At 31.8% G+C, this 10,298-nt stretch overlaps 1 pseudogene; it reads right to left on the bottom strand.

The window, feature by feature from the left end:
- Window positions 1-108, bottom strand: LOC129310188 (U5 spliceosomal RNA; annotated as a pseudogene).
- Between the last annotated feature and the right edge of the window lie 10,190 nt (window positions 109-10,298).

Here is a 10,298-nt window from a genome sequence, read left to right as displayed (position 1 = left end):
GAGGTCGGACCCTCCCAAAAATAGGCGTATGCCACATGAAGCGGCGTGCGCACAGTATTCTTTAGTAAAAGGCGAAAGAATAGTTCGCTCTGCGCTCACTGCGTGGCTGCGTGAATTTGAACGCCGGTTTGCTTCCCTGTTTATACATCTTTTCTCGTAGAAACTGTGTTGAGCTGAGCGATGTGGGACTTTGGCAGGCTCTTCTATCCACCACTAAATGGCACATTGCACTGTTTTTTGGTATAGAGAAGAGAAAGCATTTTTTTTTGGGAATAACATAACTGTTTTTATAGTTTTAATTTATTCTGTTATTAATCTCTATACTTTTTTTTTTCATTATTCTAAATCTTTATAATTTTTTCTCATCTATAATATTAGTCCTTTATTTTTAAATATATCTAGAGATATAATGATATAGTATTAACAGTGTTAAATTCTTTAGTGTGTAACTGACATTATTTTATTGCCTGTCTAATGGTGGTTAAAAAAGATTTGTAGCTAAATCTTTCCCCCTAGGTAGTAGAAGAAACACCCAAGAAAAAAAAACATAATCTTATATCTGTCATTGTTTTATTTATTTTTACAGACTTTAACCAATCTTTGGCTACTATACCTCTTAAGTTTTTAAAGCTCAACCATAAGTTTCTTTCAATTGGTTTTTATTGCTTTGTATTTTGTAATTGCTATATCTCTTTCTTTTTTTTAAACATTTAGCACAAGGTTTAACACTTGTTAGTTAGATGTCAAATAATTTATTAAGGGGTAAAAATATATCAAAAGTTTTTTCAGATGAGCATTTAGTATATAATCTTAGGAAAGTGACAATCAAGTCTTAAAGAACTAATTTTATACCAATTAAGTCTCAAGTAATTGTAAAAGGTCAATAAAGTCCCATGCTGTTTTTCACAAATCAGATTTACAAAAGAAATGATGAAAATGCCCCTATGATTAAATATAATATGTATACTCATCAGCTCCAACATTTTCCTCCCGAATTGTCTCTTTCTCGCCATTAATGACAGTTGCATGTAAGTGGTGGAGCTGCACGATGAAGAATACCCATTCCTAAAATAGAGTTATGCTTGGAAGAGGTGGAATTACTTTAATTATTGACTTAAGGAAGCTCAAGAAGTTGTGCTGGTGCGTTTAGATAGGTGTGTCTTTTTTTTCAAATCCCTGCATTTGAACAAAAAAGTTTATTCCATTAAGATCTGATTTCTTACAAAATGGCTCTCGTAAGGGAAAAGATGGAATGCTTTTTTGCAACTGAATATGAAAGATTTTTTTCCTAAAATAATAACTTGTAAGAATTTAATAATTCTTCGATTCAAAATTTCGTATATGAGTTGCAAATTTTTCCTAAGAAAGTTGCCAATTTTTATATCTCAGTTGCAAATACTGAAACGTTGTCTTTAACTCTTGCCAGAATTTAATAGTTCTTCGATCCAAAATTTAGAGTATGAGTTGCAAATTTTTGCTAAGAAAGTTGCAAAATTTGGTGTCTCAGTTGCAAAATACTGAAACGATGTCCTAAAAGAATAACTCTTGTAAGAATTTAATAATTTTTTGATCCAAAATTTTGAGTATGAGTTGCAAATTTTTCCTAAGGAAGTTGCAAAATTTGGTGTCTCAGTTGCAAAATACTGAAAAACTGTTTTAAAATAATAACTTGTAATAATTTAATAATTCTTCGATCTAAAATTTCGTGTATAAGTTGCAAATTTTTTCTAAGAAAGTTGTAAAATTTGGTGTCTCAGTTACAAAATACTGGAATGTTGTCTTAAATGATTTAACTCTTGTCAAAATTTAATAGTTCTTCAATTCAAAATTTGGAGTACGAGTTGCATATTTTTCTTAAAAAAGTTGCAAAATTTGATATCTCAGTTGCAAAATACTAGAACGCTGTCCTAAAAGAATAACTCTTTTAGGAATTTAATAGTTCTTTGATCCAAAATTTTGAGTATGAGTTGCAAATTTTCCTCAAAGAAGTTGCACAATTTGGTGTCTCAGTTGCAAAATACTGAAACACTGCCTTAAAATAATAACTTGTAAGAATTTAATAATTCTTTGATCTAAAATTTTGTCTATGAGTTCCAAATTTTTTCTAGGAAAGTTGCAAAATTTGGTGTCTCAATTGTAAAATACTAGAATGTTGTCTTAAAAATAAATTGGTAAGAATTTAATAGTTCTTCGATCCAAAATTTTGAGTACGAGTTGCAAATTTTTGCCTAAGGATGTTGCAAAATTTGGTATCTCAATTGCAAATTATTGGAACGTTGTTGTAAAAGAGTAACTCTTGTAAGAATTTAATAGTTATTCGATCCAAAATTTGGAGTATGAGTTGCAAATTTTTTCTAAGGACATTGCAAAATTTGATATTTCAATTGCAAAATACTGGAATGTTGTCTTAAAAGATTTAACTCTTGTCAAAATTTAATAATTTTTTAATTCAAAATTTTGAGTATGAGTTGCAAATTTTTCCTAGAGATGTTATAAAATTTGGTTTCTCAGTTACAAATTACTGAAGCTTTTAAGATTTAACTCTCCTACGAATTTAATAGTTCTTTGATCCAAAATTTCGAGTACAGTTGCAAAGTTTTTCGAAGGAAGTTGCAAAATTTAGTATCTCAGTTGTAAATTACTGGAGCTTTGTCCTAGAATAATAACTTTTTTAAGAATTCAATACTTACCCCACTTAAAATTTTGACACACAGTTGCGACATTGGCTATATATAATTGATTTAGTTGCTGGTTCAGCTTGCTTGATAGTCACAAAGAGTGTTTTATATCGCTTCACTTGTTCTAAAATAATAATGCAATTAGAAAATTTCATGATTCATTTGTTACATTGAGTTGGATCACCATATGATTAAAATAATATAAATAGCAGCCCGGTTGTATCAATTGGTAAGAAATACACGTTATTTTAATTTGTTGAAAATAATAAGTATTAATTAGTATCTGTGATATAAAATCCGAATGGAGGTGTTGGCAATCTTGTTTAGACAAAATCATAATTCAGTTAGCTGAAATGCATGAATGTGACCAAGTTCTGATCAAATAACATGTTTTGGATACAAAATTAATCAAGCATATCCTATAAAGGCCAGCTCAATTTTGCAGCCAAAAATCCTATTCTTATAAGCCCTGCAATTTGTTGGTAAAAATATTTTTATAAGCCCTAAAATTTGGATACAGCTTCAAATTCAATTGAGCATGTTCTCACTTGTACAAACTATCATAGTCCACCTTCAGCTAAGACACTCAAGGGGAAAAATTGAAGAGGCAATTTGTACAAAATTAGAATGGTGAACGTTAATGAGGAGCAGGATCTTCAGTGAGGCAAATGTATCACACCTATTAAAGATTAATGATGAAAACAGATTAAATTAAAAATTTATCTAGACTTCCTTCCTGCCCTCTTTAGTCGGTTAGCTACTGAGATAAAGGCAAAAACTTCATTTCTTACTTCATTTCTTGTGTGATTTACCAGCCACCACATCACATCTACTTTAAACTATCTCAGTTGTTCCTAAAAAAAAACATAAAGAAAGTTTAAGTTTCACATTCATAATTGGAAGAAAAAAAATTAGAAAGATTGTGGATCACGTATACATATGTTTGAAAAGTCTTTTATGGTCAGTCCTCTTTTTCTTCTTCTACTATCCCATTCTACACAGTACTTTATCACACATATCCTACAATCATCTCTACAAATATGAGCAATTAAGGTAAGGCAAAATGTCTACTTGAAATGAATACATTAAAAGGTGCTTATTTTCATAGATAGTTACTTACACGTTACTCTATTTGGGAAGTTCTTCAACTATCATCTCTATCTAAAAATCCTCTCCATATTTCTCCGGGTCACATATTTGTAACAACTCAATTATGCGAGTTCTCTACAAATAGTTCCAATGTTAGATAACTATTCCCATCTAAAAATTTAAGTCACTTAAAGTAGTTATGCAAAAGAACTAATAAATCATACCATAAATCCAACCATCATCTTCTTCTCTTTAAATAACTTCCCAGCCAATAAATCAAGGATGAAAAATTTGTCATTCTTCAAGTCAACACAATAACAAAACCAGTGATTGAACACAAGCATGGGCAAGAAGAGGTAATCACAATTTTCAAGGTTATGTCCAAGTTTATCGAGCATGAGCATCTTTGCATCCTCAAAAACAGACCACCTTAACTTTTTATCCCTTAGGTTGGTCATAAATTTTGAATCAAATATGTACCTCCACACCTTCCCTTCACGAAATTGCTCACCAACCATCACTTTTGCGACCATGCTCATGACCTTCAAAGACTACATCCAATACTCAATGTACTATCCAATTAAATAACAAATTAATTAAAACTTTTAGATATACCGCTATACTTATCCATTTTTTAGAACCAAGACTTTGGCATTTGGCTCTAGTTAGGTAGTAATCGTACATCTCAATGACATACCTACCAAAAAAAGTGTTATTATACCAAACATAATACACCATAATTATCAAAAAGTAATATCACATTACTTACTCTTCACCCTTTGCTTCATTGGTCTGCCTAGTGCAATATTAATATATTTGTTGTTCTTTAGTAAGTCTCCCTTGTATTGGTTCTTTAAGAAAAGGTGACCAATTTACCTCAACCTTTTTCCTTTCAGACCTTTAAATTATTGGGCTTTCATCTGTTCTCCTCCTCTTCTTGCCATCTTGTCTTTCATCACTTTCTTCCTTACTATCAGAGCCTTCATCTTCATCTTTTTCAGATCTAGCTCCAGCTGCAGCTTCATGTCTATCGTTATCCTTATCTTCATCCCCGCTTCATGTGCATCTTCAGTTTTATTTTTGCCTTTATCTTCAACTTCATCATCATCTTCAACTTCATCTTTATCTCCACATTCCTCTTCCTCCACTTCTTCTTTGCTTGGTTCGTCAACCCTCATGATAGCTTTACTATCAAATATTTGAAGCTAGTCAAGACCTTATTACAACTTTAGCACTTTACTTTCAAAGGTATTGGCATATTGCAAAAAGTCTTCACATATCTCCCTCACACCCTAACTAAGTTTCAACACTAAGCATATTAGCCAAATAAAAACCAAGACATACACAATAAATTATGGACATATATATACTAGGTGAGTTATTATTGCAGGTGGAGGTAAAACTTCAGACACTTCATTAGTCTGACCACCATAAAGAATGCAGTGGATGCTTTCTTTTTCTAACTTAACCTGTTTTTGCACCATGTGTTGGTTCCACAAATGCATAATGGGCATTCCACCATCTACTAACGGTGTTGGGCCCAATGAAAAATGGTGCATGTAAAATATCTGCACTAAAAAGATAATTATATTATAATCTAACCAATAACAAATAAATTGGAACAAAATATAAAAGGATTACAAATAGTCTATACCAATAAGAAAAATAAGCATCCTCTTACATTCTTCTTCCTTCGGCCACTCCTTAATGCTGTCTTGTAAGTCGAAATTTCTCTAACAAGCTCCAGCAACATAAAAGATGACCAGTCATATTCTTGAACATTTTTCTTCCCACTCAAACTTTTAATACTCCTTATACTAACAGTTATACTTGTTGTGGGACAAAGAAATGTTTCAAGAGTAAATAACAAAAACACCATTTCAAAATGTTTTTCAACCTTGCCAGATATTATCATACTCTTCAACGCAGTGAAGGGTTTTCTAATATAATTCTTCTTCAATGCTTCAGATGCTTCACTGTCATCATCTAAAGAGACAGCTTTCCCATCATAAGGCACACTTAAGATAGTGTGCACATCCTTCCCATCAACACTTAATTTCTTCCTTTTAATTCCAAGTGTTAAGGTTGGTAAATCAAAAGCAGTAATTACTTGTTCACATAACTCCCTCTATAGTTTATTAAATTTAAAATTCAAGAGAGATTGGAACCCTATTTTCTTGACCTTGGTACATAACCTTTTATGTTTGGATATGCATTCCACAACTTCCTTAAACTAGCCAGGAGAGCAACATGTATTAAATGAAACCTACAAACCAAGAGGAATAATGTAACACTATACAATGCATAACAATCATATTCGTAAAAGACTCATTAATTTAAAATAAATACAAGTGAGTGATATCGTTGCCGTGGAACAAGATGCTAATTCCTTGCCTCGTCCATTTAATGAAGCCATATTTCCATATCTTTCTCATTTAGCATTTGATAAATTTTGCCAACTTTCTCGCATCGAATAATTGGGTTCTATAAAACCACTGAATTTTCCTTTATTTTTGTTGAAACTCTTTCTTGAAGTTGTTGTATCTAGACTTCTTTTTTGTGGTAACTTTCTTGTTGTCCATAATTTCTTAGTGTCTCAGTTGCAAATTACTTTTTTATGGTCTACAACAAAAGCAAATGAAACAGATTTAGCCAAATGTTACACCTAAAAACACACCACATCCAAATACACTGTTATGGAATGTTGTCCGCACAATGGGATATTTAAGAGGCAAGTTGCACAAATTCATTTATTATTATAACAAAGCCTTCACTACTAAGGAGTTAAATCTAACAAAAAGAGTTAATCTCTTACATCCTCACAATATGGTGCATTAATATTTGAATCCTTGTTAAAAGACATGTTCACATTTAATACTCAAATAATAGAATCACTTTTAATAAATAAAAAGATACCTATACATAACAAAACAAAAAACAAAAGGGACTTGGGTTTTAGTGATAGGGCTCAAATATTGTATTAATATCTAGTAATGAACTTGAATATTAAAATTACAAAGTGAAAAAGAAAGGAAATAGACTTGCAAGCCAACCCCATACTCTACTTGAACTCTGCCTCTGTTTTGCACTTAAGGCGGCTTGTTTAGACGCTGCCTTTTGTTGCTGGAAGAGTTCAAGTTCCTTCTGCAATGTTCCAATTGTTTAGAGCTTCTATCTTAATTCAACAACCTCTACCTACAATCTCAAACTTTTAGTAAAAATTCCTTCATCTAAATCTGAGCTGCTAATAAAATGTTGAGATCAAACTATATTGAAAACAAAATTATCTTCCTAGGACTTCAATAAAAGGCAAGATCTTAAGGGCATCATATATATGCCCAAACCAATCACCAAGTTGAATAGTGTCCATGTACAATAAGCACTCGATACCCATTTTTGCAAAGAACAGAAAATATTGAAATTCAAATTCTTGATCACACAACAAAAGGGAGAAAGGGTTCCATTGTAACCTTGGCTTCATATGCATCATATCAATATCCAACTATTCAATCAATGTTAATATTCAAAAATGTTTTCACAAGAAAAGGAACAGACGACATCAGGGGTGAAAGGCTGGACTCGAATAAGAAATTAAAAATGATTTTAAAAAACTACTAAGTACATGTTTGGATAACAAAGATGATCAATTTTAAAGGCCAAAACCATGAATTTGTGTGAATATATCCAAACACTCATCTTATATGCCAAAATTAATCATGAACTCAAAACCATGGTTTTCTTTAAAATATCCAAATACCTTTTATCCATGTCAAAATGAATTTTAAACACTCCTACGTGATGCTTGGATATTTTTAAGAAAAAAATCATATCAATCAATTTTTTTCATTTTGGAAAAAGAAAATCAATTTTCTCCATAATCATTTTTTTCTGTCATAATCAAACATATGCTGAAGCAATTTCAAGTTCTATTTCTTCTTATTCTATTTTTCATTCTTAAAAATTATATGCAGTGTCAAAACCTAGGCATAAAAACCACAAGAAAAGATAGATGAAAACAGTTATGTATACCACAAGTTTGAAACACCTTGACTGCTCAATAGCAAGCTGACTACGTACTGATTGGAGCTCCTAAATTACTAGCACAAAGTGTGAGGACTTTTGATTGAGTTATAGAACAAACAACATAATCCAAATCTCAACCAGTACACGAAACTCTTTTGGTTGATAACAAGTACTACTAATAGATATATGCAGTATTTATGCAGTATATCCCCTCCAAAACCCTTAGAAAAATCAGTCTACAACTTTACATAGAAGTATATGACTTGTTATATTTCTCAGTAATAAATCAAACAAGCAAGCTGGAACAGTATGGTAAATTTCTTTAACTTTACCAGCATTACCTACGCAATCTACTCAATATATACTCAAACCATGGTATCCTACTTCAATAGATTCCAACATGGAAAGGGATTTCAACTTTGCAAGTCATTTACCTTGTAAAGTTTAGAGTTATGAGCCTCAGCTTCTGCTAATTCTTGCTTTAACTGAATAGTTTGTATTTTCTCCTTGTTGAGTGATGATTCCAATTCTTCTTTCTTAGCCTTCAGGGTGGTATTTAGCTAGGAAAATGCTAAGAATCCTCTAAAATGCACACAGAGAGACAATCAAATATCTGGATATTTGATTGTCATTTTCCAAAAATTAAGCATTTAGTAAACTGAAGACAAGAACACAAAAAGTAAATGACGGGAGAAAAATAACGAACCCAAGCTCTGCTTGAGCAAGAAAGGTAGCGCAGGAAAAAGATGAATAGCTTTCCTCTACTTGGTTGCAAGTGATTACTTAGGGCAGAGAAGAGATGATAGATAGGACTATAATAGAGACAACGATTGGATAGTGTTACTCACTTGCAATGGGGTAGGGAATAGACGATGGACAGACGCCTTTCCTTGCTTGTAATGGGGTAGGGAAGAGACGAAAGATGGACGCCTTTCCTCACTTGCAATGGGCCAGGGAAGAGATGATGGACGAATGCCTTTACTCGAGGCAGGGAAGAGACGACGGCCAGACGCCTTTACTTGCTTGCAATGGGGTGGGAAGAGATGACAGTAATCACTAGGGCAGAGGGAAGAATGAGAAATTTCAAAATTTCACCAGCTAAATAAGGGTATTTTGATCATTTTTCATTATATTAAAATGCCACTTAAGAATTTGGGGACTTAACTGGCATAAAATTAATTTTTAGGACTTGATTGTCTTTATTCCTATCATCTTATCTTGTGCAAGGAACAATGTGGAAATATTATAGTAGAGCAATGTCATTTTTTTTTTCCCAACTATTGACCAACATTTAATAAACTGCGGATCAGAAAACGGCTGAAAAGTTTGATGTGGCAAGCCATTGCTTCCGATTCACGTTCCACGAGAAAGAAGAAATTTTTTTTTTTTAAACGAATCAGAAAACAGAACAGGCGAGGAAGATTGTAGAAGAATGATGAATTGTTTCAGCACCCACGCTCAATCTTCGTTCAAGATTCTCGACCAAGAACAATATAACAAGCAATCCAGATTCAGCTTGAAGACTAGAAGAAGAAGCCGTGCTCTTGAAAATATCTCTTTTATTAACAGTGAAAGAAGCTTTTGGGAAATATTCATAAAGATATAAGATTTCAGACTAGAGAGATCTTCATGTTCTTCCTTTTCTTTATTCCCTTCATCACAAATAATAATAATAATAATAATAATAATAATAATAATAATAGGGAGATCTTCTTCAGTCGTAGAGAGTGGAGCAACACAGAATATATGCTCACCATGTGTTTGATTAAAGACGATCCCACAACTTTAAACTCTCAATCACATTTGAGATGTGTTTTTACTAAATCTAACAAATAATTATATTCATTAAATATGCTTTTATTATATATAAATTGAAAACTAAACATACACTCCGTAACTCATAAAGCATCCTTCATATCATCTTTTACCACAACACCAACTACTAACGTCAACTCTAACAATTTCAAACATTTTTTTTTTATCGCTACCTACAAATCATCACCTACTTCCATCAGGATCTAGATCCTCTTAGAAGCATCATCCCTCAATGTCCCAAATATCAACCTTTTAATAAATATTTAATGATACATATTTACCACATCATCTCGTGTAAAAATAATTTTATTTTAAAAATTAATTCTTTAATGGGGATTAATATTGCAAATGAGAAAAACTATAGGGACCTAAAGCAATAAAAACAAAGAATAGGAACAAATAACAAAACACGATGAAATTATAAGAACTAATTATTGTATTTTCTCTCTCTGTTTTTTTTGTATAAGAAAATTTAAATAAGTTAGATTCAAGGCTTAAAAATTCATCAAGACTAGAATATATTTTCATATTCAAAGAACATTTATAAAAATATTTATTGAATGCTCTTTAATAAAAATTTTATATTAATAATGAGATTTGACCAGGCTATGTAATTTATAAGTGAGATTATTACAAACTATATCAGCATTTGTTAATTACTTTGTTCTCTTTTATTTCTGAACAACTAAAGCG

The sequence above is a fragment of the Prosopis cineraria genome, unplaced genomic scaffold (genome assembly GCF_029017545.1).
Source record: "Prosopis cineraria cultivar Desert tree isolate PC_DT_omini unplaced genomic scaffold, ASM2901754v1 PC4, whole genome shotgun sequence".
Taxonomy (NCBI): Eukaryota; Viridiplantae; Streptophyta; class Magnoliopsida; order Fabales; family Fabaceae; genus Prosopis; species Prosopis cineraria.
Note: the sequence above shows the minus strand (reverse complement) of the source record. Positions and strands in the feature narration are given on the sequence as shown.